This window comes from Psammomys obesus, unplaced genomic scaffold, assembly GCF_907164565.1.
Source record: "Psammomys obesus unplaced genomic scaffold, mPsaObe1.curated_primary_1811, whole genome shotgun sequence".
Taxonomy (NCBI): domain Eukaryota; kingdom Metazoa; phylum Chordata; class Mammalia; order Rodentia; family Muridae; genus Psammomys; species Psammomys obesus.
The window spans coordinates 6,367,017-6,392,873 of NW_026591872.1; the positions used below are offsets into that span (position 1 = coordinate 6,367,017).

Genomic DNA, 25,857 nt, shown 5'->3' on the forward strand with positions numbered 1-25,857 from the left:
CCAAGAGGAGTAGACAGTTGGAAATAATGAAATTCAGGGCTGAAAGCAATGCATTAGAAACAAATAAAACAATTCAAAGAATCAATGAAACCAGAACTGGTTCTTTGAAAATATTAACAAGATAGACAAACACTTATCCAAACTAACTAATAGACAGAGAGAAACTACCATAATCAGCATAATCAGAAATGAAAATGGGGACATAATGGCAAGCTCTGAGAAATTCAAAGAATCAGTAGGTCTTACTTTGAAAGCCTATATGCCACAACATTTGAAAATCTAAGTGAAATGAACAATTTTCTTGATAGATTCCATTTACCAAAGCTAAAATAAGATCATGTAAATAGATTAAGTAGCTCTATGTCCCCCAAGGAAATAGAAGCAATAATCGAAATTCTCCCTTCCAAAAAAAGCCCAGGGCCAGATCATAGAATTCTACTAGACATTCAGAGAAGAGCTAACTCCAGTTCTCTTCAAACTATTCCATAAAATAGAAACAGAAGGAACATTACCAAACTCATTCTATGAAGCCACAATCACCTTGATACCTAAACCACACAAAGACCCAACAAAAAAAGTGAACTTTAGATGTATCTCTATTATAAACATTGTCACAAAAATACTCAATTAAATACTTGAAAACCAAATCCAAGAATATGTAAAAAGTATCATCCAACTTGACCAAGTAGGCTTCAACCCAGGCATAAAGGGGTAGTACAATATATGGAAATCAATCAATGTAATCCACCATAAAAACAATCTATAATAAAAAAAATATGATCATCTCCTTATATGCTGAAAAAAACATTTGACAAAATTCAACACCTGTTCATCTTTAAAATTTTAGAGTGATCAGGAATACATAGCACATACCTAAACATAGTAAAGGCAATATAGAGCAAGCCTATAGCCAACATCAAATTAAATGCAGAGTAACTTAAATAAATCACACTGAAATAAGGGACAAGATATGGCTGCCCATCCTCTCTTTATCTTTTCACCATAGTTCTTGAAGTCCTGGATAGAGCAATAAGAAAACTAAAAGAGGTCAAGGGAATACACATTGGAAAGGAAGAAGTCAAAAGAATCACTATTTGTAGATGATATGATAGTATACATGAATGACCTCAAAAACTCAATCAGAGAACTCTGTCATATGAAGAACACCTTAGGCAAAGTGTCTGGTTATAGAATTAACTCAAAAAAAAAATTCAGTAACCTTCCTGTATACAAAATACAAAGGGCTGAGAAAGAAATTTGAGAAAGAAAAACATTTACAATAGCCACAAAAATAAACTTTGGAGTGACTCTAACTAAGCAGGTGAAAGAGCTGTATGAATATATATATATATATATATATATATATATATATATATATATATATATATATATATATTTTTTTTTATATATATATATATATATATATATATATATATATATATATATATATATATATATATATAACTTCAGGTCTCTGAAGAAAGAAATTGAAGAAGATACCATAAGATTGAAATATCTCCCATGCTGACGGATTGGTAGGATTAACACAGTGAAAATGGCTATCCTACCAAAAGCAATCTACATATTCAATGCAATCTCCATAAAAAATATGAAACATTCTTTACAGACCTTGAAAGAACAATTCTAATTTTCATGTGGATAAACTAAAACAAAACAAAACAACAACAACAAAAAAAAAACAACTCAGAATTGCTAAAACAATACTGTACAATAACATATCTTCTGGAGTTATCTCCATTCCTGATCTCAAGCTATGCAACAACAGTATTAAATTTGCAACATACTGGCAAAGAAACAGAATGGTGGATTAATGGAATTGAATGCAAGACGCAGAAATAAACCCACACACCTACACAGATACTTGATTTTTGAAAAAGAAGCTAAAACACTACAATGAAAAAAGAAAGCATCTTCAAAAAATGGTGCTGATCTAAAAACTACATGTAGAAAAATGCAAAGAAATCCATGTTTCTCACCTTGCATAAAACTAAAGTCCAAGTGGATCAAAGACTTCAATATAAAACCAGATACAATAAGTCAGTTAGAAGAAAAACTGAGGAAGAGCCTTAAAATCATTGGCACAGGAGACAACTTCCTTAACAGAACACCAACAGCAAAGGTTCTAAGATCACCAATCAATAAATGGGACCTCATAAAACTGAAAAGCTTTTGTAAAGAAATGGATACTGTCATCAGAACAAAATGACAGCCTACAGATAAGGAAAGTATCTTCAACAATACTATATCTGACAAAGGGCTAATATCCAGAATATATAAAGAACTCAAGAAGTTAAAAACCAAAAAAATCAAGTAATCCAATTAAAAAAAATGGTGTACAGAACTCAACAGAGAATTTTCAATATAGGAAAAATGAATTGCAGAGAATCAGAATGGCTAAGATCGAAAACTCAAGTGACAACACATGCTGCAGAGGGTGTGGAGAAGTGGGAACCCTCCTCAATTGCTGCTGGGAAAGTAAACATTTACAACCACTTTGGAAATCAATTTGGCGTTTTCTCATAAAATTAGGAAAAGTGTTACCTCAAGATCCTGCTATACCACTCTTAGGCATATATCCCAAATATGGTGATGTATATAAAAAGAACGTTTGCTCAACCATGTTTGTAGCAGCTTTATTTGTAATAGCCAGATTTTGGAAACTACACAGATGTCCCTCAACTAAGGAATGGATACAGAAACTGTGGTACATTTACACAATGTAATACCACTCAGCAATTAAAAACAAGGAAATCAAGAAATTTTCAGGCAAATGGTGGGAACTAGAAAAGATCATCCATAGTGAGGTATCCTAGAAGTAGAATGACATGCATGGTGTATACTCATGTATAAGTGCTTATTACACATATAATATAGGATAAACATACTAAAATATACACATAAAGAAGCTAACCAAGGACATTCTTAGGTAAGATGCTCAGTCCTCATTCAGAAATGCAAATGGGATAGAAATCTTTTCTTGTTGTTGTTGTTGTTTTTTAATTTTTTATATTAATCACAGGTTATTTACTTTGTATTCCAGCCATAGCCACCTCCCTTAATCCCTCCCAGTCCGTCCCTCCCTCCCTCTCTGTCTCCCTCCCTCATCTCCTTCCTGCCCCTTTCCATGTCCGCTTATAGGGGAGGTCCTCCTCCCCTTCCATCTGACCTTAGCTTATCAGGTATCTTCAGGGCTGGCTGCAATGTCCTCCTCCGTGGCCTAGCAGGGCTGCTCCTCCCTCAGTGACTGGGGGAGGTCAAAGAGCCAGCCATTGAATTCATGTCAGAAATAGTCCTTGTTCCCCTTACTAGGGTACCCTCTTGGATACTGAGCTACCATGGGCTACATCTGAGCAGGGGTTCTAGATTATAGCCATACATGGTCTTTGGTTGGAGAAATGGTCTCATAGAAGACCCCTGTGCCCTGATATATTTGGTCCTTGTGGAGCTCCTGTCCTCTCTGTGTCATACTAACTCCTCCTTCTTTCATATGATTCTTTGCACTCTGCCAAAAGTTTGGTTATGATTTGCAGCATCTGCTTTGATACACTGCTAGGTAGAATCATTCATAGGCCCTCTGTGGTAGCCTCCCGTCCTGTTACTTGTTTTTTCCTACTTCCAATGTCCATGCCATTTGTTTTTCTAAGTGAGGATTGATCATCTTACCCTGAGTCCTCATTCTTTTTTATCTTCTTTAGGTGTACAGATTTTAGTATGTCTCATAAAATTAGTAATACTGCTTCCTCAAGATCTATCTATACCACTCCTAGGCATATATATCCAAAACATGCTCAAGTATACAAAGACATTTGCTCAACCATGTTTGTAGCAGCTTTATTTGTAATAGCCAGAACCTGGAAACAACCCAGATGTCCATCAACGGAGGAATGGATACAGAAATTGTGGTACTTTTACACAATGGAATACTACTCAGCAATCAAAAATGAGGAAATCATGAAATTTGCAGGCAAATGGTGGGATCTAGGAAAGATCATCCTGAGTGAGGTATCCCAGGAGCAAAAAGACACACATGGTATATACTCACTTAAAAGTGGGATAGAAATCTTAAGCAGGAAAAAATAAGTAACAATATATGAGCCTACCACAGAGGGCCTCTGAAAGAGTCTACCCAACAAGGTATAAAAGACAATACTGAGACTCATAGCAAACTTTGGGAGGAGTGTAGGGTATCTTATGAAAGAAGGGAGAGATAGAAAGACCTGGAGTGGACAGCAGCTCCACTAGGAGAGCAACAGAACGAAAAATTCAGGGTCCTGAGTTCTTTTCTGAGGCTGATACTCCAACCAAGGCCATTCATTGAGATAACCTATAACTCCTGCACACATGTAGCCCATGGCAGCTCAGTGTCCAAGTGGGCTCCCTAGTAAGGGGAACAGGGGCTGCCTCTGGCATGGCTCCCTGATCACCTCCCACTTGAGGGTGCAGCCATGCCAGGCCACAGAGGAAGACAGTTCAGCCAGTCCTGTTCAGACCTGATAAGCTAGGACTATGGAGGGGCATAGTGCAAGAAAACAGAGCATGGGTGGGTTTGTTAAGGGAAGAGGGAAGAGGCCACAGATGGAATACAAAGTTAATAAGTTGCAATGAATATTATTTTTTAAATTATTAAAACATGAAAAAATCCTTAGGCAAAGTTCTCACACTCTCTGAAGTCCAGAAGTTAATTTTTGTCTAAGATAAAATCTGGAAGTCCTGGTTTCTTTCTTTCTTTCTTTTTTTTTTCTTTTCTTTTTTTTTTTTTTGTAGATTTTGTGTTCTGATGTAAATATGCCTGTTAAGTAGTTTATTAGAAATGTAATCATTAAACACATACAAGCACACCACCACCATCAACAACAAAAAATAAAGCAGTCCAGAAACCATGCCAAGCAAAAAAAAAAAAAAAATGTAGGATGTAGGTCAATAACATCATTGTCACCTTTGAAAAAAATTATCTAATATGACCTTTTAATTACAATAGAGTATGATATTATTACTAATGATTTCCTTGCCCAATGTACTATATATAAATTCATAGCACAATGAAGTAGTGCTCTTGATTAATTGCAATCTAATTGCTCAAAGTGCATTTTTCATCACTGTTAATTCTGCTCAAAAAAGACATAGTTCTACTCAAGTGTTGATGTGGTTCCATTAATAGTGTAAGTTAGAATCTTTCAAGGGAAGACACTTCAGAAAGTACTGACATATAGACTAAAAAAATAAAATATTCCTTTAGCTTCTGCTGCATACACCAGAACAAGTCTGTAGAAATTGTCTTCATATCCAGAGGCTTGTTCTGCAATGAAGCTAGTTTTAAAATATGTACTTAAAAAAATAAACTCTCCTGTACACAAAGAAATGTGAAGCAAACTGGCTTTAAAGGAAGACCTCTGCTATCAGTGGACTAGAGGAGGGTAATAGGGGGAGAAGAGGGAGAGAGGGTGGGATTGGGAGGAGATGAGGGAGGGGGTCACAGCTGGTATACAAATTGAATAAATTGTAATAAATGATAATAATAAAACAAGGACAATTCATAGAGAGCACCTAAAACCCCTGGTCAGATGTAGCCCATAGATTCAGTCTCCAAGTGGGTCCCAATTAAAGGGAGCAGGGGCTGTTTTTATTTTTTGCTTGCTTCTAAATTGCTTTCCTGCTTCAGTGTTTCCAAGTGAATCGTCCCTGTTGTATATTTGAGCATATTTCATATATATGTCTAGGAGTGGTATAGCTGGATCTTGAGGAAGCACTATTTCTAGTTGTCTGAGAAAGAGCCAGATTGATTTCCAAAGTGGTTGCAGTCCTGCTAGTCTACAGAGGAGAACTTTGCAGCCAGTCCTGAAGATACCTGATAAAACAGGGCCAGACGAAAGGGGAGGAGGTCCTCCCCAATCCGTAGACTTGGAAAGGGGCAGGGAGAAGCTGAGGGAGGGAGGGTGGGATTGGGAGGGAATAAGGGAGCAGGAAACAGCTGGGATACAGAGTTAATAAAATGTAACTAATAAAAATAAACAATAAAAAAAAGAAATAACTTGAGGGCACATGGGCTCCATAAGAAGACCTACAGAGCCAAAAAAAAAAAAACCCTGAGCCCTGGGAACTCTGCAGAGACTGATACCCCAACCAAGGACAATTCATAGAGAGCATCTAAAACTCCTGGTCAGATGTAGCCCATAGATTCAGTCTCCAAATGGGTCCCAATTAAGGGACTGTTTTTAGTATGAACTCAGTGGCAGGGTCTCTGATTAACTCCCTTTGGGGAGCCCAGCCTTTCCAGGCCATAGAGGAAGACAATGCATCCAGTCCTGATAAGTTCTGATAGTCTAGGGTCAGATAGAACAGGAGGAGGTCCACCTCTATCAGTGGACTAAGGAAGGGGCATAGGGAGAGAAGATAGAGGGAGAGTGGGATTATGAGGAAAAGGGGGAGTAGGCCACAATGGGATACAAATAGAATAAATTGTAATAAGTAATTAAAAAAGTAAAAAGAAGTGAATCATCCCATTTAAGATTATAGAATGCCAGTGTATAGGTTTATCTATGTCAGATAACCTAGGTTACTTGTCATTGCTTACCAGTTCCCAATGTGTTACACTTCCGTTTCCTTTTACAACATTCTATCCCACCCAAGAGTTCATTTCTAAAAAGAAACTGTTTAATAATTTCGTGTATGCTAACCACTGTTTAATAAAAAGGATGTATAATGTTTGAGAGTACTGTCATTGGAATGAAGCAAATAATGTATACCACATGCAAAACACAGAAGCCGTAAAGACAGCCCACAGAATTTACTTGTGGTTTATACATTGACTACATCTTGACAGCTGAGTCTTAAATACAAATCTAGATAGGTCATTAAGAGACCATCTCATCTAGTCCAGACTTCAGATACTGCTAGGACCTCTTGTTTGAACCTATGAAAAGAATATCTTCTACTGCCTTCACAAAGGAAGTGCTTAGTATCTATAAATAATTTACATTCATGATTGGAAAGAAAATGAGTGAATTGAAGGTAAGTAGATGAGATTTTAAAAGTCTGATTAAAATGTTAATTTAAATATTAGCATATATGTATATTATTACTTATAATTATATATACATATAATTGTGTATATGAAATTGCTATCTCCAGTGGATTTTAAAGGTATAATTTCTATTAATTTTAGAAAATGGTCATTTTTGTTTAGTTTTCAATAATTATTCAATTAAGTCAATAATTTTAGCTGTAAGAGCTATAGTAACACTGTTTCAATTTACAAGGCCATTAGGTAGCACATAACTCACTATATTTTACTAATGACTATATATTTCCACATTTCTTCTTATGCTTTGAAAAGCTAAATGTTATTTTTTCTAATGGAACATTTACTCAAGAACCTTGTGGAAAATAATTGTGTTAATAATAGAGATAGTTTCCCCATTAAAATTATCAGCATTCTTAAACAACTAATGCTGTTCCTCTCCATATAGTCCCTTTTTTTCCCTCTGGGCTTAAAGAACTTTTAGATTTACTTTATTGGATGCAGCTTCTTTTTTTTTTTTTCTGGAAATATGGGCATTTCTAATGATGAGACCTGCCAAAAGTTGCCAATGCCATTTTTCTTCTTCTCCATTAGAGGTGACTGTGGCTGAATCACCAAGTAACCTGTAGTCTGACTTCACTTCATTGTTTTACTACATGACATGAAGAAATATAGTTAGTAATCACTTCTGTTTTACATTAAGCAAACTGTTAGTGCTTTCCACAGCAATATGAAGAAGCCTTAACTTGCCTAATTTCCATTAACATCCTGTTCAAACACTGACAGGATAAACTCAGCCCTCTCTGGTTCTCTAGTAAATGAAGACTAAATTGAATTAGTAGCAGTTCTCAATCCCCTTTGGTGTGTCTCATATCAGATATCCTGCATATAACATATTTACCTTTTGATTCACAACCGTAGCAAAATAACTGCTATGAAGTAACAACAAAAATAATTTTATGGTTGAGGGTCACCACCACCTGTGTAACTGTAGCTACAGATCGCAGCATTAGGAAGAATGAGAATGGTTCATTCTAACTTACAATCTAAACTTTATTTCAATATACCAATAATTATTTTGTGCTTTGTATTTACACTTTCTCCTGTACATATAGTCTGATAATGAAAGTTATATAATCTATTATAGAACATCTAAAAGCACAGAAAAGAAAAAAAAATTCTACCTACTATATATCTTCTCCAAACACAGGTCTTTTCGTTCCTATCTAACTTTGTTATTTGGCAGTATAATATACATATTTTGTTTGCACATAAAATATTTGCAATCATCATCTTTAGTAATCATAAAATGTTGCATTCTCTCAATATATCATAAATCATTTAGCAATTCTCTTGTTGAACGTGTGTTCTTCCTTTACAAAAAAAAAAAAAAGGTTTGGTGAAAAATCTAGGTGCATAACTTTTCTTTTACTTTTCATGTTATTTCCATAGAACAATTTCTCAGAAGTATCAGTCTTTTCAAGACCCCCTGAGCCTAGATTTTTTGTCCTTTCTTTCTAGTGTGGTAAATAGCTCACCAATTTCTGCCCCCTGCTTTTCTTCAAAGTTTTTCTCTTCATCAGTTTCAGACTTAAAATCAATACAAGAAATCCCTTTACTCTTATTATCCTGGCTGACCAATCTGATCTCCACAGCATCTTCAAACACTTATTTTAATTCATCCTCAGTAATGTCCAAAGAGAGGTTTTGGCTAAAAGGGTTCTTGCCACTCCAACTTTCTTACTATCTCTTCCTTTTGCTTTTTTCTAGTTTAATTTCATTGCTGAACACTTTTAAACCAGTGAGTTCCAAGGTCTTTTCTATGTTTTCAGCACACTCAAAGTTCACATAGCCAAATTTTCTATTTGTACCAATTCTGACATCTACAACAACAAGATAATGTTTAGCAAAATATTCAATGATGACAAATTTCAATTCATCAACAGACTTGCTTGGATTAATGAATAGATTGAAAGGTGCAGTTGGTTCTGAGCCTTCTACCTTCTGTTTCTGCTCTTCAGGGGACTCTTTCAGTTTGGTTTCTTTCGTTCTTCTGTTTTCCAAATGCTGCTTTTACAGGTTCTTCCTTCTCTTCTTCCCCCTCTTTCTCATCATCATTCTCTTCATCTTCATCCTCTTTATTCTCATCATACTCCTCAGCCAAACTTTGGGCTTTCACGGGAATAATTTTTGCAGGAGATTTCTTTCCTTTGGCTGGTGTGATCTTCATAACTTCTTCTGAGTCATAGTCCTATTCTTCATCATCATCTTCCTCATCTTCCTCGTCCTCATTCTCTGAGGCAGGAAGAGCAGCTGCTTTTGTTGTTTTTGCTTCTTTTACTACCACTGGTGACTCAAATTCATCCTCTTTCTCACCATCATCATCTTTTTTCTCATTATCATCATCATCACTATCATCTTCATTCTCGTCACTTTTTCCTTTTTGGCATTCTTAATCATTCTTAGCCCTCTTAAATGGAGTGATAGCTCCCTTCTTACCAGATGTTGATACCAATGATTTTGCTTGTGTGGCTCCCTTCTTAACAGGTGTTGCAACAACTTTGGCTGGTGTGGCTGCAGCCTTTTTGGCTGAAAGAACAGCTGCATTCCTCACAGGTGTGAGAACTGCAACCTTTTTTGTTTGTGAAACGACCACCTTCTTTGCTGGAGTTGAGGTAGTCTTCTTGCCTTTTCTTCTTGCCTCTCCTCCACTACTGTCATTTTCTTTATCTTCTGACATTTCTCCATCTTCACTTCGTCCACCTCCTTTGGAGGAGAAGCCATTTTCTTGGATTCATCATGGGTTTTGCTGGATTTTGCGAGCTTCATCATGATGGTAGATTATGACAGTAGCCTGTGTGAAGAGCGTGCAGCTCAGAAGAGCCTATGAAAAGCCATGTGAAGCAGACAGAAGCTGCAGGCACTGAAGACTGGAACAATACAGCTACAGCTAGCGTATCTCATAATATACTTTCTGTTTTGTTTCTAACTTGTAACTACACACTTATGTCTATACACAACATTGATGGTATGATATACTGGGATCATCAGAAGTTATTCACTTTTCATACACATTTAATAGAATTTCTTCTGATTACTGAAATTTGAGTTGTGTTTTTTTTTTAACACCAATTAGTATCTGTGGTTTTCTCATGGATTATATTTTCATACCCCTTTTCTAGTTGCATGTACAAGATTCTTTGTCCTTAGCTTTTATTTCATTATTTTTTTCCTCCTATCTCCTGGCTCATGTCATAATTTCCCATGGAATAGTTCCTCTTGCATCTCTAACTTCAGTGCAATATTCTCTAAAATACCACAGTTGCTTCTTTTATTATTTTCTCTATTGTGTATAGGAGATCCTAACTACCTATTTTTGTAAGTTTAATTACTTATGGCTTTTAAATACTTACCTTCAGAACAAATAATCACTTCTGCAAATTGAATAATTTGAAATCCAATTCTCTCTGGATGTCTTTGTGCTATAGCATGTGAAATAAGTCCAGGTCAGATCTTATCATCTACTCAAAAAAAAATTTTTTGTCTTTTGTGATTCTTCTATTGTGTAATGAGTCTTAGAGTAGATTTTATGTTGTCACTCTCACTGTTTAGTCCACAGCCTAATAATCTTTTACACTTTCAGTATAGTCTCTTCACTGTCTCACTCTTAATTCAATTTAACCTATCTTCCATACTGGAATTCCCTTTTATAAAAATCACACCTAGGAAGAGATAACTCCAACTGGAAACATGCTTGAACAGATTAGCTTGTGGCCCTGTCTATGTGATGTTTTCTGGATTTCTAATTGATATAAAGGGACCCAGCCCACTATTAGTGGCACCTTTCCTATGAAGTTGAGCTTGTGTTGTATAAAAAGGCTATATAAGCATGTTCAAGGGTCCAAGCCAGTGAAAAGCCTATGGCTTTTGATTCTGTCCCTGTCTCTTAAGTTTCTGTCTCTAGCTAATTCCCTGGCTTCCCTCAATGATTAGTGTATTTATCACAAAAACAAGAGAGTTAACTAGGACCATTGATCATATCTGCCTCATCTTAAAACTTATCACTGATCAATGATTTCTGATATAATATAGATAATTTCTAGTTCAAATATAGTAAATTTTCTTGTTTTTTTCTAGAATAACTCTCTGTTCAGGAAAATTTAGCTATCTTATGCGTAAGTAGTAAACACTGTCTGTATATCAGGCATATGCATGAATACAAAATGAGAAATTATGACTGATCGCTGCTCTACAATCCATATGGCATGTAGGAAGTGACACCTTCTATTCTCTATTAGTGGTTCTCAACCTGGGGGTTGCTACCCCTTTGTGAGTGACCTATCAGATATCTTGCATATCAGATATTCACTTTATAATTCATAAATGTAGCAAAAATGTAGTTGTGAAGTGCAATGAAATAACTGTATAGTCAAGTAACATTAAGAACTGTATTAAAGGGTTGTGCCATCAGGATACTCCTTAAAAATTAATTTAAGGATACAAGAAAGGTGGCTTAGCCATTAAGAACATATATTGCTCACCTAGAGGATGAAATTTTAGTTCTTAGCATCCATATTAGGCAGCTCACAAACACTTGTAACACAGTCCAGGGTATCTGACACAGGGCATCCATAGGCACCCGCACACATATTTCACAGACAGACATACATTAATAAATTTTAAAAATGTAAGAAAGAGTTACTTTAAGTAATCTGTTGTATAAAGCCTTATTATCTTTGCACTTCCAAAGTATCCTAGTTATTACTCTCGGAGAATTTCCTACAGGATAATATCATGCTTATATATTTGTTTTCCATAATAGATAAGTCTTTTGAATGAATGTGTAGTGAGATAAACAAAGGCATTTATAAGTTTATCAAGTGCATTAAATACGACTAGATGAAAAGTGTAAGTGCTCTTTGGTATATGACAAAATTTCTGTAAAACTGAAGCATTTGGTAGAATAAGTCATCATTGCCTGATACACACAGTTTATTTTTTCTCTCTTTTCAGTTGAATCTCTTATTCTTTTTAAATTTCATTTCTTTCTTTCTTTTTAAATTTAAATTTATTTTTGTAATTTATTCACTTTACATCCTGAATATAGCCTCTCCCTAGTCTCTTCCTTTTCCCACCTTCCTTCTGTCTTCCCCCTTATTCCCCTCTCCTATTTCTCAGAAAATGGGAGCCCTCCTCCCCTTCCATCTGACCCAAGCCTATCAAGTCTCCTCAGGACTGCCTGCATCTTCTTTGTCTTTCGACTGGGAGTGGATCCCTCACTAGGAGAAAGTGATCTAAGAGCAGGCAACAGAGTTCACATCAGAGACAGCCCCAATCCCCTTACTAGGGTACCCACATGAAGACTGAGCTGCCTATAGGTTACATCCAAGCAGGGGGTCTAGGTCCCTCTTCATGCATGGTAGTTGGTTAATACATCAATCTCTGCAGGGCTCCATGGCTTTGTTGGATTTTCTGGTCACCTTTTAGAGCTTCTGTTCCCTCCAGGTCTCTGTATCTCACCCTTTTCCATAAGATTCTCTGCACTCTGTCCATAGTTTGGCTGAGTCTCATCATCTACTTCGATACCCTGATGGGTAGAGTCTTTCAGAAGCTCCTAGTGGAAGGTTCCTGTCCTGTTTGTTGTCTTCTCCCACTTCTGATGTCTATCCTATTTGCCCTTCTGAATGAGAATTAAGCCTCTTCCCTAAGGGTCCTTTTTGTTTAGCTTATTTAAGACTATAGATTTTAGTAAGTTTATGGTATATTCTATGTTTAATATCCACTTATAAGTGAGTATATACTGTGTCTGTCTTTCTACTTCTGGGTTGCCTCACTCAATGTGATCTTTTCTAGTTCTATCAACTTGCCTGCAAATTTTATGATTTTCTTGTTTTTAATTGCTGAGTAGTATTCCATTGTGAAATTGTACCACAATTTCTGTATCCATTCTTCAGTTGAAAGACATCTAGGTTGTTTCCAGATTCTGACTAATATCAATAAAGCTGCTATAAACATAGTTGAGCAAGTGTCCTTGTTGTATGGCTGAACATCTTTCAGATATATATACAGTTTCTTTAGAGGAAATGCATGAAAGTATAAAGCCTACTGTTTCTAAATCCTGTGTAAATATTGATTATACTGCTCTGCTCCTGCAGCAAACAAGTCCTACCTAGTATTTTTACTGATTGTGTGGGACCAGTAATCTCTCATTATATTTTATGCGTGTTCTTAAGTATGTTGTATTCCATATTTTAAAATATTGTGGAAATTCCTCTTGTGATAAATTAATAACTAAAATATTTCCTTTGTACTGTATTCTAAATGTTTACATTTAAATTGCTTTGCTTTCACAAGTTGTCAAAACAATCTCTCAAAAGGGAATAAAGGACAAAAAAATAAGTAAATAAAAGTAAAGTAGCTGCTTGTGTTAAAGCGTCATGGATTCCAAACCAAATTTAAATGGTATCACAGCCAAGTGTTGAGATCTTATTATAATAAACATGAGAGATTCAAAACTAGCAATTTTATTGAAGTATACTCAAAGCAAACCTTCTATAAAAAATGCAATTCCAGGACTGACAAGATGGCTCATGGGTAAAAGCACTTATCATCATACTCAATGTCCTGAGTTCAATTTCCAGTATCCACATGTTGCAACTAGAAATCTGGTTATTTCACTTTGTCTTCTTACCTTCCCAAATGGCATATGTGTAAGCTTACATGTGCACACACATAAATATACAAAGAAATTAGTAAAAATGCAAAGAATTTGTGTGTCGTTACAGTTCCTACTTAATTTCATAGCCCTCTTTCTTGGAGATCTCATTAGCAAAATTAAGGCTATATTCTCAGAAATAACTATTTGATTTTCCTAGGAATTCTGTCAATGTTGCCCTATATTGCTTAAAGCTTTCCAGATGTAGTGAGTCTCAGACATAGAAGCATATAATTTTCAAATATATAGCAAACAGAGGGAATAGTGATGTTTCTGTAAACAACGCTTGTGAAGTTAGTGTGAAAATGAACATTTACATTTAAGAAATATTCCCCATAGAAAGCAATCTCATTTTTACACATCAACACACACATGCCCCCACCACACACACACACACACACACACACACACACTTTGTGATTGTAGTACACTTATACACCTCTATATTTAAACATAGGTGGTAATTAGCAAGATTGAGACACCTTTAATAAGGCATCAACATGGGTGCAAAGGATGTATAGCATAAGATGAGTTCATTATCAATAACTTTCCTTAATTAATCATCACTTGGGACATTGTACCTGAAAAAAAAAATCTGGATAATTGAGATGGGTCATCTGTAGTATGTTTTTTTTTTTTTCTACTTTAGCTGAACAATGAAAGAGGTTTTTATTTTTTTTAACTTTTTTTACTGTCTGCTTGCAGCTGAGATGGAGGAAGATTGATATCTAACAAACCAATTGTCCACCTAATCTGGCAACTTCTCTTTGACAAGTGTCTTAACCAGATAGAGACATTAGATATAGACACATTTAGAACCCACCAATTATGAAAACCATGCAACAGGGAAATTTTCTCTTTGACCTTAGCCAGTAATAAGATTTTCCCTAAAGTATGCAAACAGGGAGTCATTTACTTCTCTTTCAGCCAATATACAAACCCTCATTCATATAAGCAGCTAAAAACACTAAGCTAATTCCCCAAAAAGAAAATAAAAGGAATTCCTTTAATAATACCATAGTTGAATTCTACTGAGAGTGGCTATATATGGATCAGCATGCTAAATATTTATAACATATTTCATCTAAATAGGAAAACAATTGAATAGTAAGTATATTATACTTTAAAAAGAGAAATGAAGGCTATAACTCCTCCAAACTGAGCATTTGACTAAACAACAAAATGTGATTTATCAGGTATTTTGAGCCACACAGATAACATACTATTTCATTATTTTCCTAAATGTGAACTATTTGCATAAAATTTAGAGAAAATCAACATGATAAAAAAGATTCAATTGTTCACTGAACAATGCATGTTCAACAGTAATGAGTGACCTAATTTTTGTTGTTGTAAAATCTATAGCTTAAACTAGCAAATCACAACAAAACAACTAATAAAGTGTATGCAATTCAAAATTCAGCAACAAGATACTAATATCCCTAATAGTATAAAAGGGTAAATATCTGTTTTTCTGAAATTTTAAATAAATGCCCTACCATTCATAATTTTGTCTAGGAAATTTATATGTTGAAATATCTTCATTTTAAACATAAAGGTCTTTCTGACCTTTCTATTTCAAACAAATATTTCTTTTTTATTATAAAAATATTCTCTGAAAAATTTCTTTATATTAGCCATAATATAAAGAAAATGTTTGAAACCATAATTCACAATAAAACCCATTAGAGTCTCAGAACCTAAAGCTGCCATTGCAAAAGATAGCATGAGTTTCAGTTCAGCTCATATTAGACACTGTGACTCTAAAATTCAATTTCATAAGTCATAATCAGCCACAAAAATCTTACAACAAAATATGAGAAACATTAAAAGGCAATTTTCTCATTGTTGACTACTTATCAAGTGACATCTTGGTTGATTAAATTTAAAACAATCAGTATGCATTATAGTGATGGGTAAAATGACTCTTTGACAAATCTCAAATAAATGCATTTGAATACATTTGTTCTCTAATAAAAAAAATGGGGTACGGATATTTTAACAGAATTCCTTTTCTATTTAAAAAGGGAAATAAGGGTAATGCATTTACTGGAAAATTAAAGCATTACTTGTATTTTTTTTTTTTTACTGTGATCATTAAGTAGGGTTTTTCAAAGTCTACAGAATCATAATTTGAAAGAACATATTTTTTCAAAGTAGTAGTTATCACAAAACTATTTTACAGCCATGAATGTTGTATTAGAACAAAAATGTTTTGTAGAGTACATGAATACCAAGGAGAATGTAAAAATCAAACCTCAATTTTGTGACTATTTTAAGAGAACTGCTTGAGTAAGAACAGAATTGGTTTACAAGTAAATTCTTAAGAAAAAATGGCTGAAGTTTTCCTCTAGTTAATAATTTATTTCTGACAAATTCAATTCTCCATCCTTTACAGTTAATTTCAGGTATCAACAGGCTGACAAAAATTAAAATGGAGGTTTCTGTCCTGAATGAGTGACTCCCAGCTGTCTGTCCCATCTAGTTTCCATGGCAGTAGAAGGATTCTTGGGAAATGATGTATAGGAAATCATAAGAAACTTACATATCAATCCAGTTAAGTAAATTTTTCAACAGATAAATCACTGTGGGGTGGTTTAGAAATATAGATTAAAGTTAAAGTTTTCCATTTTCTGGCCTCTTGAAAAGACCAGTTAGCACATTATTGGTTTTGTATTAGTTGGGGAATGCCAGTGGTATCTCATATAATTCGTAGAAGGCTGTAGAACGACACTAGGTTTATTGTGTTTCTTATAAAGTCTTAAAATATTTTACACATATATTTGAGTTTTACTTGTTTTCTTTTCTTGCATTGATATTAATGGTTCACATCTTGCTAAATGACTCCTGAAAATACTAAGACACTGAGTGAAACATTGCCTAGATCAATTAGAAGTTAAGTCTGAATTGTTCCAAAACCATTGGCTGTTGGGACATTGCATGCATACCTAAAGACTGAAATAGAATCATAAGTACCCAGAAAAGATATTAATCATGTTACTGACCTGTGAGAAATACAAATAGGAAGGCTCAAGAGAAATAGCTTCCTAATGGTGAGCCACTAATCTGAAAAAAAAATATTCTTAATACATATGGATACACTGATTTCTAATTAACTTTATTCTTATATTAAAGTAGGATAGGAAAGAAAAAAAAAACAATATTTCAGAATCATTACATCACATTAAAGACATCATCCGAAAGGTAGTGGTTATTTGGCATGTATGCACATTTTACCATATGCTATTGTTTAACAAAACCAAATGCATGAAGTAAAATTCAGAATATTTTTCAAAGTTGTAAATCATCCAACATTATACTTTCAGGTCTAGAAATAAGTACTGAAGTAACATAATGTTTTAATATTTTTAATTTTTCATAAATATTGCTATTTTAAAAGTCTCAGTGATCCTCATTAACTGTAAGTTTGCATGATATCAATAAATAAAATTAATTTGCTTAAATTATATATGTAAATACTAGCAGATAAATGAACATGGATATTTTACAAGAATTTTAAATTTTTACTACCACATTCCAATATACTCAGTTCAATTTTCCATGAGTTTTAAATGTAGGCAATATCTTTGGCTCTGCTTAATCATACCAGATCAAGTGTAGCAAGCTACAATATTACTATATATAATATAAGCTACATAGTACAACACTGATGCTGAACAGACAGCTGTGTTTGAACCTTTAAGGTTCAAATAATCAAACTCTGTGTGAAACCTTTTATAGCATTCACCTGATCTAACTGTGCATGGTGCTGTTTGGTATTCACTTTCCTTTGCTTTAACAGGATTCAAGAGAAAGAAAGAGACAAAAAATATAAATAATATATTGCACCAGGTGATTCATGCATTAATGTGATTTTCCTAAACAGTGGCTAAATATTATATTCAGTAAGAAGGATGTTTTACTTCTTAAAAGAAGGAAAAATAAGCTCAATCTCCAATAAAAAGGGTGATCTAACCGAGTAGTCAGAATCTGCAGGTGAATAAAATCAGTTATTGCTTATGTGAATATTTTTGAAATTTATGTTCTTTTCATTTTCATGATAACATTCACGTTTGAAGTTACGGATATATGCTGGTTGTCAGAATTGTAAAAGTCTCCATAATGAAATATCTTTTATCATTTCATCTGTTGTAGTTGCACTAGTAACCTGATTCAGAATTTTTTTTCAAATGGTCAATGACTGAAAGCTTTGAAAAGTATTCACAGAAATCTAAGATATACAATATATAGTTTAAAAAATTAGCCAATGAATGATGTTCACACGAGATTCCTTCCAAAGAAGTATGTGTGTGTGCATGTGTGTGCCTGCATAAATCTTTTGTAGTGTACATTTACTGTTGTGTGTGTGTGGAGGGGAACAAGTATGAGCAATATGATGAAATATTTTAATTAAAAAGAACTGCATTTTAATCAAATACCATTCTTATCTTGATCTCAAGTCATTCATAAACAAATATATTCATAACTAATAGATTAACATATTTATGGAAATCTTAGGGAAATGATCAATCATAATGTATACTGAAGAATTAATAGCTTTACTCAAATTGGAAACTGACAGACTTACAAGAAAAGCCAGCTTCAGGCAAATATTATATAAATTCTGAAAGCCTATCTCCAAGGTAGAATGTAAAAGAAAAAAAATGCTATGTTGTCACTAAAATTTTTCAACACTTCCAAGGTTTTAAGATTGTCACAGAAAATAAACTTCCAATTGCTTTTGTTTTTAAAAGTGTTATCAAATAAGAATTTATAGTTAGATCACTTAAAACAGTATCACACAAAATCATTCTGACTGGTATATTGTTCTGTTTCAGTAAGAAGCTGTCTAAAGATACAATGATTGTAATCATAAGGGAAGCTGTGTTCATGTCGATGCTACCTACACAATGGATACTTGAACTCAAACCCTGAGACCAGGACATCCAAACTTTGAATTAGGTCCTTGAGTGAGTTGATAATTCCATGCACTATTATTTTCTTTTTAGTATACCAATATGTTTGAATATTTGGGTGTTCAGTTTAGCCATCATTACAGCACTATGATTCTACAGAACAATGTTTTCCTTTAAGCCTCTCTCCATAATTTATCAAATGATATGCCTATCTATTCTTTATCCATAACTGAGGCCTAGATTTAATAGCAAACACCATATCATCAGATCCCAAGTACTTTGCCTATATTTCTGTCATTGTTCTAGAAAGTGAATTATGTTATTGTCATTATGAAGCTGCTAGTATTCCTTTATATAGTTGTTTTACAGAAACACCTGTTTTTTTAAATTATGATGAACAACCTGTAAAAATTTTAATTAGCAACTAAAGCATAAGTTCATTTTAGAAATGACTGGAACCCTTTTGTAAATGCATATTATGAGTTTATTTTATTAGCATCAAAAGTTTGAAACCTTATCTTGGCATGCTTGAAAACCATTAACTACCATTTAAGTACTTTGCAATAGTAAATTATTCATCATATCATTTAGAAAGTCTTACAAATTTGGACAAAATGTTAATTTTGGGGGGATTTTGCTATTCCAGTACCTACTTCAGGAGTCATATGAAGCCTTATGCAAAAGCACCCCCCCCCCACACACACACATTTGGAGGTATATAGAATACAGGGGACGGGGTAAGCAAGTAAACAAGTGCAGGATAATTACTGAGCAGAAGTTAAAGCTGTGGATAGTCTTTTCATTAAAAATGAAGCTTTTCTCTTTAGGTTGTGCTGTTGCTTGACACTGTTCCAGAACCCTCTGCTACAGGTCAGAAGATTTCAGAGAAGGAAGGTAAAAAGGGTTTATTTTTTTTCCTCAGCCAAATGTACAATAGAGCAGACATTTGCAATGTCTTTATGGAACAGACTAAAGTAGCAATTGATGCTTACAGTGCAGTGTACCTGGCTCGCTAATTATAATCATAGAACAACAATCTCAAATGCAGGGAAGCTGCCTGTAATCCTTAGAGAAAATACAATCAATTAAATGCTTATCTAAGGGTACCTATCAAAGTTCACTGGGGTAAATCTTTTTCTTTTGGATTTTACATTCAAATGACATCTAATTTCTTTTCTGAACACTGGGAACTTTTTGTTTGTGTTTCCTTGGACCACTATAAACACACGTCTAGTTTAGTATGCTGAGAAAACCTTGTGAAGTTTGAGACATATTCTGACCAATTGCTTTGTACTCAAGGGCTAGAGTTTTCTTTTTCTTTTCTTTTTTTTAAAAAAATATTAGGGTATCTCTAGTGGCAGTGATGCATATCTGATAAACCCAAAGCTGCCTAAGGCAAGTACTAGCTGCAAACCAACTCTGGCCCCCGCCCCTACTCTCCCAGTGGTGAAACTGAAGTGGAGAGGACATCCACTAGTGGAGTGAGATCGGCTGTCTCTGCAATTGTAAACAATCAGCTGCACCCTATTTGCTGAAATGTTTAAATAGGCTACTGACTGCTAGCACATCCACTCACCAAGTAGCACTAAGGCTCTTTCCACACCTCTAGGCAAAGCATCTTAAAATTGAATTGGCAATCCGCCTATTCCCGGAATGGGAGAAGCTGAGGTTATATTTCCCCAGGCATGCCTGTCAGTGCTTGGCTTTTAACAGATGTACTGGCCATTTCTGGATTCCAGACACCACGTTTTCAGGATGAAACGCAAAAACACACAATCCCACACAAATGAGCGCATGGTTAAAACCAACACCGATGGCTACTGAAGCATTGGGTACCCAGTAATGATTATTTCCTTTGAAACAGATTGGGATATAGGAGGACACATTTGGGTGGGGTCCCAATAAGAGTCCTGGTGTTCCCCTAAAACTCGAACTCCCTGAGTGAGGTTGAAATAGCAATCCAGAAGCAAACAGGTTCTATGGCCCCTGGGTATCTTTTTTTAGAGAGATGGTAGGAGGTGACCCTGAGTGGCAGAACCCTGGTGGACACTCCGGGTGAAAGGAATGAAGGAGGTAATTGTCTCCTTTCTTTTTGGACACTCCCCACTTGCCACTCCAAACATCTTGGTCCACTTGTTAGAGTGCCTTGGTCTACACAAAAGCAGAGGTGAGCCGCCCGCCCTCTTTACAGTACTGAAGGAGTTGGTTGGCAAAAGTGTCACCTGGGAAACCCACCAAACCTTCGAAGGACAGTGTCCCTAGGGCCTGCTAGAAGCCTGAACTGATAACAAGGCCAATCTCCCATCTCTCTTTAGTGGTCCAGATCCCTGGGGCAGAGGGAGTCCAAGAGAAAAGGTTGCAGAGGCTCTATTTCCTTCTTCAGGAGTCCCAGAGCGGGAGCAACCAGCATATCAAGATCAGGAGTCACCATCAGCAACCGCATCCTATTGCATCCTAGGGGAGAAGTTCCCCCAGAGTCCTTGGGGCATAAGGCAGGCAGGATCAAGCGGGAAGGAAGTAAGAGCCAAAAGAAAAGGACCTACCTGGTCCAGGCGCAAGTTTAAGTGGTGTCCTCAGGTGCGTTCCACCTCCTTGTCAGGTGCTCAGCTCCGCCCGGTGCTGCAAGTGCACTGGACTTCGGGCGTCTTTGCTGGTTCCTGCGGAAAATGACTGTAAATCCACATTACTGTTTGAGCTGCTGCTCTGGCACCGGCATCTCTCTCCTCCAGCTGGCCGCAGCACTCTGAGCCCGCGGTCGCTTGGGGGCAGGAACCGAACCTGGTTAGTATAGTAGGATCGCTGCTGCCAAGAGGGTATTTGCTCCAGGGTCTTTTTAATTTTTTTTCCTTCAAGCTAATGTGTATACGTGTGATGAATGTGTGTGTGTGTGTGTGTGTGTGTGAGAGAGAGAGAGAGAGAGAGAGAGAGAGAGAGAGAGAGAGAAAGAGAGAGAGAGAGAAGGACAGAGGGAGGAAGAGAGAGACAGAGACAGAAAGAGAGAGACACGGAGGGAAATCGAGATCAGAAGGGGTAAGCTAAGCCTCCCAGGTACTGGGAGGTAAACTCTGGCTGAGGCAGAGCTCGCTGCGCTCCAGGGTGCCGGGTGTCTGCACCGCTGATGGCGGGGCTGATGTTGCTGTGGCCGCCGCCGCCGCGCTCTAAGGCTAGTCGTGGTTGTGCAAAAAATGTTTCTCCGCTACTCGAGACCAAAAAACCTGCCCTGTCTACTGAGCATGCCCGGTTTGACAGCTTCACAGCCTAGACTCCCCCCCCCCCCGCCTTTTTTTTCTTTTCCCCAAGAATCCAGGTTTTAGCCGCAGCTGAGCCCCGGGAGGTGGGGGTTGTGCTGGGAGGAGCTGGAGGAGGAGGAGGAGGGCTAAAAGAGCAGGTAACAGGCAGAGGAAGGGAAGTAGAACTGAAAAGGATCAGGAGTGTTTGAGGGTGAAAAGAAAGCAGGAGAAAGCTGGGTACCGGAGCAAGAGGCTATAAGGGCAAACAAAATTTAGATTTCATACCACACTAGGACAGTTTCTGATCTCACATGACCAGCATTTATCATTATTTTCTCCGGAGATGGAATGGAGACCTCGAAGGAGTATTTGTTAATCTTAGAATCAACCCAGGACAGTGTTTCCCATTCATTATATGCCCAAGAAAGCATGCGCTCTTTCGCGAGAATACACACACACACACACACACACACACACACACACACACACACACACAGAGAGAGAGAGAGAGAGAGAGAGAGACTAGAAAGCATGAACACACGCCCTAAAACTCTCCATCACTCCTTCAATGTGTAAAGCTTTAGGACCAACTTAGAAAGAATGGGAAGTCTCTTTCCAGTGTAACTTTAGTGAGAGACAAATAAACTCAAGGGTGTTTTCTGTTTTTGTTTGTTTGTTTGTTTGTTTGTTTTTGTTGTTGTTGTTTTTTCCTATTTTTCCTGCCTTCCAGAAAAGCCATGCAGGTGACTATGGTACTAGAATATGCACAAGCTTTCATGTGCGTGTGGGTGGGGGGTGTGTGTGTTAAAGAACAACTCCAAACTGCCTTCCATTGACAGTATAATCCCAGAGCATCAAAAGCCAGCAGGACAGGTCAGCACTGACAAAAGTCCTCATAGAAGAGGTCTCCCTTCCTCCCTCCCTTCCTCTTTCCCTCCCTCCCTCTCCCTCCCCCCCCCTCTCTCTCTCTCTCTCTCTCTCTCTCTCTCTCTCTCTCTCTCTGTGTGTGTGTGTGTGTGTGTGTAAAGCACTCTTAATCCTACTGTGTTTGGCCACTCTGGCCTCAGGGTTCCCCAAACAGATCTGTCTCTCACCCAAATGGGCAGGAGGACACCAACCCAAGCGAACCCAGTTCACTGCCCCAAACCTAGGATTCCCCCCTCCCTTCCCACCCATCTCAGCTTCCTCGAAAAAGCGGAGAAGTGGAATCTGCACGCCCAGAAACTCTCTTGGGGAGGCTTAAGAGTCTGACTGGGCATGCTGGAGACTTTGGGGCGCCTTAAGTGGAAGCAGTCTCCAAATGCTAACATCTGCTTTGCTGGACCAGATGTGGCTGAAGTGGAGAGGCTTTGGCGCCGACTCCAAGAAGCCTTTTACTGTTCCGGGAAGGGCGCTGACGACACCCATAGCTGCCTTCTTCCAGGCTTCCAAGCGAAAGCAAGACCGTGGGAGATACCAAATGCTTAGCCAGGGGAGCAGCATCAACTGGAAAAAGAACAGACGTCTTTGCAGACTCCCAAGCCCCTACCACTCCAGATCCACACCAGTAATATAGAGGTACTGAGTGCATTGCACACCAGGGCTAGTGAGCCAGGTTTGTTTGTTCCCAGGGACTCCGGGCCTTTAGCTAAAGAAATGATAATCGCGAGGATTTGAGCTGTCTTTGACCCAAAGGTGATAATGAGGGTGGAGAAAGAAGGTTGTGTGTAAATATGCATGTGTGCAAGCATACTTTTTAATTTTCCACTGCAAGAATACACTGGGCAGAAAGACCAGCTATTGCTGCCTTGGAAGCCCACTAGGGGTTGCAGTAAGGCATGCTTGGAGCTGTGGCTGGCGCTAATTAACCGGAAGAGTTGATGTTGCAGCTCATCAAAGCTTCCAGCTGTTCTCCTCCCAGGGTGGCAACAGCTGCCAGCAGACAGCTTCCAGGCTGAATGATGCTTGCACTCCCAAGCAAAGGGACAGCTTTTAGTTTCCATAAAAGAGATAGCATAGGGTGACACCAGGGGGAGATCTTAGCAACACGTCTTCCCGTCTTTCAGGCTTTCAATACAGGTATTTGTAAAGAGCTAGCATTGATAGACCATCACGTCACTGAGGGGAGGTAGTACTGGGAGCTTAACACTTTGGGCTGGGGAGAGTAAAGAATCAAGTGCACACTTAACTGTTTTTTTTCAAAGCTACCTTCAGCTTTATGCAATCATTTGGGAATTTGCTGCTCAACACACAGGGACCTCCAGTCTTGTCCCATGGCCCTGTTAACAAAGAAACGAAATAAAATGAAGTCGGAAGGGGGTGGGGGGGGAACGGGGTGAGACAGGGACCTGAAAGACAAGACTCGGGTGGGGCGGGCAGGGACCTGATTTCTCTGTTCTCTGTAGTCTCTGTTGGGCTGTTTAACATTGTAATGAAGTAGTGAATCTAAAACCTGTCTTGCCATCAGTAAATAAATGAAACTTCTAAAACCTACTTCCTTACTTCAAGATAAACAAGGTCTTCATGCACTAAAAATTATTTTATATTACTTACAAAATTGAAGACTCCACATTAAGAGATACCCAAACCCTTATCTATGGAGGTGGAAAACAACTCTCAAAAACTTACAAGCCTTCGCCTTAGAGTTGATATTTTTTGATGCCTTTGTTTTCTGAAACGGGTAAGAGAAATATCTAACAGTGAATTTATTGATTGAAAATGTTCTTGAATCTAAGGAAATTCTGTTATTAGTAATTAAGTTTTCAAAGACTTTCCCAGTATCAGAGAGGGAATTCTGGCAGAATAGAAGATGGGCAACCACATTAGTTATAGGAATGGAATATAGGATTTAAAAACATGAATATCTCATTTTTTAAGACCCTAGAGGAGGACCCAATGGATACCTAAAGATTTCATGCAAGGCGACTCAAGTTCCTGGCCTTTCAGCTGTCTAATCATGAAAGCATTTCATTTCTACTACTCTTTCTCTGACATTTTCTTAATTTTTTGTACTTTGTTCCTTCCTTTATTTGATATATGTCTCTTCTTTTAGTACTTTCAAAGATTTGTTTCCTATCCTAACAGTAGAATACAAAGGGCTGTGCCATAATTCTCCTTTTTCCTAAGAACTGATGCATTTATTATGTAGTTCCATATCCTTTTATTGTAGGTGTATTTTAGAAAACATTTCTTCAACAGTAGAGATACCCTAGATATATTTATGCCACAAAAGTATATAGTATTCATATTTTGCACATGAGAAATGTATTTCCATTTTGAATGTGGAAATCATGACAAGGAAACAATAAGTTGCTAGTTTCAGAACGTTCAATATAAAGGGCAGCATAAGCAACCACAATGAGGCACACAATATCTGTTTGTTTAGTTCATATTATTCAAATAATTTGCTAGGAATTTTGAAAAATATATGATTTTTTATAATAATGAAAACAGTAAAAATACAAAATAAAAAAATATTTAAAGTTACAAAAGAAACAGACCAAGTAGTATATGAAGACAAACTTATTAGAATTACGGCTGACTTCTGAACAGAAACACTAAAAGCAAGCTCATGTGGATTAAAGTGACTGAATTAGTAATCAGGGAGTCTGCATTGGTCTGCATATATATCCTCAGCATACATGTAATGGTTCTTGTTTTAGTGTTTTGTGTGGACTCCTGACAGTGGAGTGGAGGTATCTCTGATTCTTTTGCCTGCTCTTGAGACATTTTTCCTCCTACTGGATTGCATCACCCAGCTTTGATGTGACTGCTTATGCTTGGTCTTATTGTACCTTGTTGTGCCCTCTTCAGCTGCTGTACCTGGGAGGCCTGATAATTTTTAAGGGATAACAGAGTCTGGGAGTGGATCTGGAAGTGAGGGGACTTAGTGGTGGTGGTGGTGAAACTGTGAGGAACAAAGGCAGAGGAAGCTGTTTTCTGAATGTATCGTATGAGAAGAAAAACAAAAACAAAAAC

The 25,857-nt window shown here is 36.9% G+C and overlaps 1 protein-coding gene and 1 pseudogene across 1 annotated transcript in view; both read right to left on the reverse strand.

Moving 5' to 3' along the window:
* Tenm1 (teneurin transmembrane protein 1) overlaps positions 1-21,314 on the reverse strand; it is a 1,167,432-nt gene extending 1,146,118 nt beyond the window's left edge. The window contains exon 1 of the mRNA XM_055612144.1: positions 21,214-21,314. The gene's annotated coding sequence lies outside the window, so the exon portion shown is untranslated. The remainder of the gene's footprint in view (positions 1-21,213) is intronic.
* LOC129680517 (nucleolin-like) lies at positions 8,519-9,871 on the reverse strand (annotated as a pseudogene).
* Positions 21,315-25,857: the final 4,543 nt, after the last annotated feature.